An 8681-nucleotide genomic window follows, 5' to 3' on the forward strand; every position below is an offset into this window, starting at 1 on the left:
CTTTTTGATTAGAAGCTTTAGCGCAACAAGTAACAGATCATAATTTTATAGCATTATTATTATTCTATAACATGCTAATAATTTTATTGGTGATACCATCTTTTGATATCATTAGAGTTGATGTCAGGTATATGTTTCTAGCTATTTTAGCTAGAAAAGCTTTATGGATTAAACTTGGAATGATGACATGTCTTCTAAGTCATCTTTGCTTTCCCTTTCTTTCCAGGGTAAATAATCATTTTAGTTCCTTTCCTCACAAGGAACAAAAGCCTGATCCTTCATCCTCAGGAGCGGTATCAGTTTGGAAACTATTTCCAGTTTGGAATATATCCAAGCCTTATAGAAACCTATAGCCAGCTCCTAAGTACCTATGAAGGTGCGGCCCTTATTCCAGCTCAGCTGGTATGGGGCAGATTACGTTTTCTTCAAGAAATTTGGATCAATTCCGTTCTTAATCTCTGGTTTCAGAAACATTGTTTCAGAAAGGTACAGAATTGGCTTCAAGTTAAGGCCTCCTGCTAAGAGATTCTTTTCTTTTCCGTGTCCCAGTTAACACAGCAAAGGCTCAGCATTTCTGTAATGTGTTTCAGATCTAGAGTTGGCTGGAGTATTTATGCCAGTTCCAGTTCTGGAACAGGGGCTGGGGTTTTATTTTATCTCTTCATTTGTACCAAAGAAGGTCAATTCCTTCAGACCAGTTCCGGATCTGTCATTTTTGAATCGTTATGTTAGGATACCAACATTCAAGATGGTTATTGTGGGATTATCCTGCCTTTTGTTTAGCAAGGGCATTATATGTCTACAATAGATTTACAGGATGTGTATCTGCATATTCCGATTCATCCAGATCACTTTTAGTGTCTGAGATTCTCTTTTTAGACAAGCATTACCAGTTTTGTGGCTCTACCGTTTGGCCTAGCCTCAGTTCCAAGAATTTTTTTCAAAGGTTCTCGGTGCCCCTTTTTTCTGTAATCAGAGAATAGGGTTTTGGTATTTCCTTATTTGGACGATATTTTGGTACTTGCTCAGTCTTCTCATTTTCGAAGAATCTCATACGAATCGACTTGTGTTGTTTCTTCAAATTCATGGTTGGAGGATCAATTTACCATTCAGTTCATTGATTCCTCAGACAAGGGTAACCTTTTTAGGTTTCTAGATAAATTCAGTGTCTATGACTCTGTCCTTGTCAGACAAGAGAAGTTTAACATTGATATCAGCTTGTCAAAACCTTCAGTCACAATCATTCCCTTTGGTAGCCTTATGCATGGAAATGTTGGGTCTTAGGACTGCCGCATCAGATGCGATCTCCTTTGCTTGTTTTCACATGCGACCTCTTCAGCTCTGTATGCTGAACCAATGGTGCAGGGATTACTCAAAGATATCTCAATTAATATCTTTAAACCGATTTTACAACACTCTCTGACATGGTGGACAGATCACCATCGTTTAGTTCAGGGGGCTTCTTTGTTCTTCCGACCTGGACTATAATCTCAACAGATGCAAGTCTTACAGGTTGGGGAGCTGTGTGGGGGTATCTGACGGCACAAGGGGTTTGGGAATCTCAGGAGGTGAGATTTCCGATCAATATTTTGGAACTCCGTGCAATTTTCAGAGCTCTTCAGTCTTGGCCTCTTCTCAAGAGAGAGTTGTTCATTTGTTTTCAGATAGACAATGTCACAACTGTGGCATACATCAATCATCAAGGAGGGACTCACAGTCCTCTGGCTATGAAAGAAGTATCTCGAATTTTGGTTTGGGCGGAATCCAGCTCCTGTCTAATCTCTGCGGTTCATATCCCAGGTATGGACAATTGGAAAGCGGATTATCTCAGTCGCCAAACGTTGCATCCGGGCGAATGGTCTCTTCACCCAGAGGTATTTCTTCAGATTGTTCAAATGTGGGAACTTCCAGAAATAGATCTGATGGCTTCTCATCTAAACAAGAAACTTCCCAGGTATCTGTCCAGATCCCGGGATCCTCAGGCGGAGGCAGTGGATGCATTATCACTTCCTTGGAAGTATCATCCTGCCTATATCTTTCCGCCTCTAGTTCTTCTTCCAAGAGTAATCTCCAAGATTCTGAAGGAATGCTCGTTTGTTCTGCTGGTAGCTCCGGCATGGCCTCACAGGTTTTGGTATGCGGATCTTGTCCGGATGGCCTCTTGCCAACCGTGGACTCTTCCGTTAAGACCAGACCTTTTGTCTCAAGGTCCTTTTTTCCATCAGGATCTGAAATCCTTAAATTTAAAGGTATGGAGATTGAACGCTTGATTCTTGGTCAAAGAGGTTTCTCTGACTCTGTGATTAATACTATGTTACAGGCTCGTAAATCTGTATCCAGAGAGATATATTATAGAGTCTGGAAGACTTATATTTCTTGGTGTCTTTCTCATCATTTTTTCTTGGCATTCTTTTAGAATACCGAGAATATTACAGTTTCTTCAGGATGGTTTAGATAAGGGTTTGTCCGCAAGTTCCTTGAAAGGTCAAATCTCTGCTCTTTCTGTTCTTTTTCACTGACAGATTGCTATTCTTCCTGATATTCATTGTTTTGTACAAGCTTTGGTTCGTATAAAGCCTGTCATTAAGTCAATTTCTCCTCCTTGGAGTTTGAATTTGGTTCTGAGGGTTCTTCAAGCTCCTCCATTTGAACCTATGCATTCATTGGATATTAAATTACTTTCTTGGAAAGTTTTGTTCCTTTTGGCCATCTCTTCTGCCAGAAGAGTTTCTGAATTATCTGCTCTTTCTTGTGAGTCTCCTTTTCTGATTTTTCATCAGGATAAGGCGGTGTTGCGAACTTCTTTTGAATTTTTACCTAAGTTGTGAATTCCAACAACATTAGTAGAGACATTGTGGTTCCTTCATTATGTCTTAATCCTAAGAATTCTAAGGAGAAATCGTTGCATTCTTTGGATGTTATTAGAGCTTTGAAATATTATGTTGAAGCTACTAAGTCTTTCCGAAAGACTTCAAGTTTATTTGTTATCTTTTCCGGTTTTAGAAAGGCCAGAAAACTTCTGCCATTTCTTTGGCATCTTGGTTGAAATCTTTAATTCATCTTGCCTATGTTGAGTCGGGTAAGACTCCGCCTCATAGGATTACAGCTCATTCTACTAGGTCAGTTTCTACTTCCTGGGCGTTTAGGAATGAAGCTTCGGTTGATCAGATTTGCAAGCGGCAACTTGGTCCTCTTTGCATACTTTTACCAAATTCTACCATTTTGTTGTATTTTCTTCTTCTGAAGCAGTTTTTGGTAGAAAAGTACTTCAGGCAGCGTTTTCAGTTTGAATCTTCTGCTTATGTTTTTCATTAAACTTTATTTTGGGTGTGGATTATTTTCAGCAGGAATTGGCTGTCTTTATTTTATCCCTCCCTCTCTAGTGACTCTTGTGTGGAAAGATCCACATCTTGGGTAGTCATTATCCCATACGTCACTAGCTCATGGACTCTTGCTAATTACATGAAAGAAAACATAATTTATGTAAGAACTTACCTGATAAATTCATTTCTTTCATATTAGCAAGAGTCCATGAGGCCCGCCCTTTTTTTGTGGTGGTTATGATTTTTTTGTATAAAGCACAATTATTCCAATTCCTTATTTTATATGCTTTCGCACTTTTTTCTTATCACCCCACTTCTTGGCTATTCGTTAAACTGAATTGTGGGTGTGGTGAGGGGTGTATTTATAGGCATTTTAAGGTTTGGGAAACTTTGCCCCTCCTGGTAGGAATGTATATCCCATACGTCACTAGCTCATGGAGAATTCTTTTTTGGCGCAAAATTTTGTCATTTCCGGCGCCTTAATTAACGCCGGAAGTTTATTCGTAGTTGCGTCATTTTTGACATTTATGCATTTTAGATGTTCTTTTGTGCCAAAAAATGTGGGCGTCATTTTTTTCGCCGTCAGAGGATGTGACGTCATTCTTGGCGCTAAAAATATGGGCGTTGTTTTTTTTCACCGTCAGAGGATGTGGTGTCATTCTTGGCGTGAAAAAATATGGGCGTTGCACTTGGCGCCAATAATGTGGGCGTCATACTTGGCGCCAAAAAATGTGGGCGTCATTCTTGTCTCCACCTTTTTTCCACATTATTTAAGTCTCACTTTTTCATTGCTTCTGGTTGCTAGAGGCTTGTTCATTTGGCATTTTTTTCCATTCCTGAAACTGTCATTTAAGGAATTTGATAATTTTGCTTTATATGTTGTTTTTTTCTATTACATATTGCAAGATGTCTCAGCCTGACCCTGGATCAGAATTTACTTCTGGAAAGACGCTGCCTGATGCTCGTTCTACCAAAGTTAAGTGCATTTGTTGTAAACTTTTGGTATCTGTTCCTCCGGCTGTAGTTTGTGTTAGCTGTCATGATAAACTTTCTAATGCAGATAGTGTTTCCATTAGTAATAATCCTTTAAGCATCAGAAAAAATGTATAACAGGAGCACCAAGTATAAGGATAAAAAAATCAAACTTTATTTAGAACATAAAGGGTATCTTAACCCCTGGGTAAGAACATACATGTAAAGTAGTCAAACAGATGAAAAAGGCTGACCGGTTTCGGCTGTTGCCTTACTCCTAGCCTGCTTAAAACTGTCTAGCAGTTCTCTGATTTAAAAACCATCATCTGAAATCCTATTGGTTCAAAAATCCACACCCCTCATTGTAACTCCCTTCAGCTTAGATCAATTAACCCTCCTTTTCAACACAGCTGTCCTTGTCTAATTGCTCAACATAACAAATTTGATTACTAAGACTATATTTCTAACCTTCTATTTGTCACTAATATTCAATATTCAATAGGAGCCAAACAGTGGAAACATGGAGGAAACTATTGTATGAGTCTATTAAACATGCATTTTACATCACTGTGTAAGAAAACTGTCTTAGAGTTTGAACCGCTTTATATATGGACATATGCATAGACATTAGTACTATATATTTTAGTGATTATCCTGTCTTATTAAACAGCTCTCACATCTCCTACCTCAAAGCGGTTCCTGTTTCTTTATATTCATCTTAGACCACCTATGATATTGTGGGAAGAAGTGTATTGTGCCTCAAAATCTGTATTCGTTCGTAATTACTGTTTACTACTCGATGCTATTTACAAATCCCTATTGGTCAGTAATGTGTATGTCAGCCAATCCGGTGCGGTCTACCAAACCCCAGTGCATTGCAAGGAGTCTAGAAGGTAGCTATAGGTCTCTGCTTACTGGATCCTGATTGGTCGAATATCGTGTGTATGCGCCAATCAAAACGTAGCCTGTCACAACACCACATCGCTGTCAAACGTGAGATGTTCAGTCTCTGCTCTATCATGTTATTATTACTATGTATTCATGACTCGTGAACAATGGAATGTATTTGTATATTGTGAGCGTGCTTGTCAGTTAGGGTGTGAATCCCCACTTATATTGAAGTAGTTAGAGCCGGATGGGCTAAAGTTGGGGGAAAAATTTTTCTTATATTTAAATTAAAAGAATATCACCTTTGTTATAATGTACTTTAAGATCCACAATTGAAGTTAATAAATAAATACACTATATAAAGGGCCAAGAATGTTCATGCTTTAACTATGTGCTTATTTGCAGTAGATATCTTAAATAAGTAGTGAATTCTTTTTTGCTATTTTAAGTGTATTTAACCTAAATTTATTCAGATCTATTAAACTTTGCATCAAAATGAGCTACTTATTAAATTTAAATTTAAAGAGTGTCACCTTTGTTATAATGTACTTTTAAGAACCACACTTCAAGTAAATAAATAAATAAATGCACTATATAAAGGGCCAAGTGTGTTTATGCTTTAACTATGTGCTTATTGGTAGTAGGTATCTTACATAAGTAGTGAATTCTTATTTATTATTTTAAGTGTATTTAACCTAAATTTATTCTGATCTTATTATACTTAGCATCAAAATGAGCTGCTTCTTATCAAGGACCTTGGGTGGTTGTACACTATCTATGTATTTAACCTTAGTTACCTCTGACAAATACCCTCGTTCAAACCATGAATGAGCTACTTCTAACCAAGAACCTGGAGTGTTTGTGCTTTATTTATGTATTTATATTTTGGTAAATATTCTCAATGCATAGGTAAATGTTCTTAGTGCATAGGTAAATTTAAGTTTACATATTAAGTGTATTGTGACCTAACTTCCTCTGTTAAATATAGTGTTGTTCAAAATGTAAACTACCAAAAATTAATGAGGTCAAATTCTGAATTGAGGCCGTCTGGAATCCTCGTTTTTAAACGAAAGATCCAGAAGGCCTCCCTTTCGCCTAATTTGCGGGTTCTGTCCCCCCCTTTTGTCTGAACTGGTACCTTCTCTATAATGGTCCAAGAGAAGAAAGAATTATCTTTGTTGTGTGTAATCGAAAAATGTTTAATAAGTGGCGTTGTGAGAACCCCTGCCTTGATGTCCGCTAGATGTTCTTTTATCCGTACCCTGGCTTCCCTTATCGTGAGGCCTACATACTGGAGGGCACAGTGGGTGCATGAAATCAAATACACTACAAAGGTAGACCTGCAGTTGAGACATAAATTCTTCTGAAAGTGTTCCCCCGTAACCAGAGAGCTGAAGGAGTCCCCTATAGTGACTTTCTCGCAAGCTTTGCAAGATAAATGGTTGCATCTATAGGTCCCATTTAATCTCAACCAGGAGGACCCATCCGTCTGTTCCTTCCTCAATCTTGTGGGTGCAATTATATTGCCTATTGTTCTGTTTCTTTTGTATGTACACCTGATGCCCTCAGATACTGTCTCCTTTAGAGCATCATCTGCTGACAAAAGATGGTAATTATTTCTAATGATCTGACATATTTGTGTGTACTGCTGTGAATATTCTGTCGTGAATGTGATGCAGGGTGAGAGCAATACTACAAACACACCAGTTTTATTCTCCCTGAGGACAGCCAAAGAGAGAGAGGCGGCAGCCTGGGATTGCAACCAAATTTTTTCCCTCAACAAAACTAATTACAGCTTGATAGCACTTTTTGAAGAAGTGGAGAACCTTCTACTGAGAGAGGACCAACTAAAATGGGATGTTAATACACTTAACAAATATTTGGAATTAGGCCTTATACCCAGGGGCCTCAGACTGAATAAGTTCCCAACCTTTGTGACGGATGATAAGTCCTTTATTGAACAGTGGAATAATCATCTTACAGAATGTTCACTTAAATTGATGAAATTAATCTGTGAATTTAAGTTGAAAACAATTGATGAACTGGCTGTAAAGATAAAGGAACTACAGGATGAACTAAACAAAAGAAGTGAAGAACCCAGCTTTCTAAAATTTGATGCCACCTTACAGAGAGTGTTGGCAGAAGCAAAAACATTGCTATTGGAGACCAAACGTACAAAGTATTTAAGGGACTTGCAGGATTACAATTTGAACAGAGTCTACGTATGGAATAGGAGGGATCGGTTTGCCCTAAGGAAGGAGCAGAACAAATCAGTCCCATATTACAACAGAAGGAGAGGAGGAAACGGATCCAGAAGCAACAGAGGTAGACGTGTAAACTTCCAGGAGAGTGAAGGAGAATCCTGGGACGAAGGCTCATCCTCAGGAGGAGAGGAACTAGGGGCTCACGAAACCTCAGTAAGACCAAAGGAGGGACCAACCAGGTTACCCCCAATCCTGAAGAACAGAGATTCTGAAACAGCATCCACCTCATCAAACTATAGAGAGGAACCCCCACAGGCGGGGGGAACTCGAAGATTTTTGGGAGCAACCGAAGAATCCCAGCTGGAACAGGTTTTTCAGGTCCCCCCAAAAGCATTAGAAGGGGGGGGGAAGAGGAAACGCAGAACAACAACAACAGCCGAGAGAGCAGAGACGATACCCCCAAAGGAGGGGCCGAAGGAGGGGAAACTACAGGGACTGAACGTTTTAAACCTATCGAGTTATGTTCTAAATAAATCTGAAATTGAAGTGCTAAGTTTAGGTTTAACATTTGTTCCGTCTGCAGATTTCAATCTATTTAGAACTCTTTTGGACGTTAACAAAATGATTCGGAACCTAACGTTGAGAAAATTCTTTAAGACCCAGGATCATAGTCAATGTAATGAGAGTCCAAGTTCTATTGATGGATCTGACCTTGATCATCATGCTAATACTGATTTGAATTTTCAAGAGTTATGCGATGTAAGGACTCTGGAATCTCTCCAAGAAGAGGAAGAGATGGATGAAAGTAGGCGGGTGACAACTCCACTACTGAAGAACAAATCTTTGTTCTATCCCATCCAAAGCAGGGGTCCTCTATTGGAGAAATTCCAGAAGCGGGTGGAAAATGATTTAATTAAACTTCAATATGTTACACAAAGGGGCAAGAAGTCCAATGTCACACGAAAACAAAAAATGGCCTTAGATGGTCTAAGAGATAACAACAACTTAGTGATTAGATCAGCCGATAAGGGCGGAGCAATTGTGGTCCTTGACAAAAAGGATTTCATTCAGGAGGCATTTAGACAGTTGAGAGTAGAACAGGATTATGAGGTACTGTCATTTGATCCAACACGCCAATTCCAGAAACAATTGGTCTCCCTAGTGGACGATGGGGTAGAGATGGGCTATATTGGCCAAGAGACTAAGGATTATCTTCTGGTACAAAACCCAGCCATTCCTGTGTTTAACCATCTACCTAAAGTTCACAAGTCTGTAGACAATGTCCAGGGGAGAC

This window comes from Bombina bombina, chromosome 8 (genome assembly GCF_027579735.1).
Source record: "Bombina bombina isolate aBomBom1 chromosome 8, aBomBom1.pri, whole genome shotgun sequence".
In the NCBI taxonomy this organism is placed as follows: domain Eukaryota; kingdom Metazoa; phylum Chordata; class Amphibia; order Anura; family Bombinatoridae; genus Bombina; species Bombina bombina.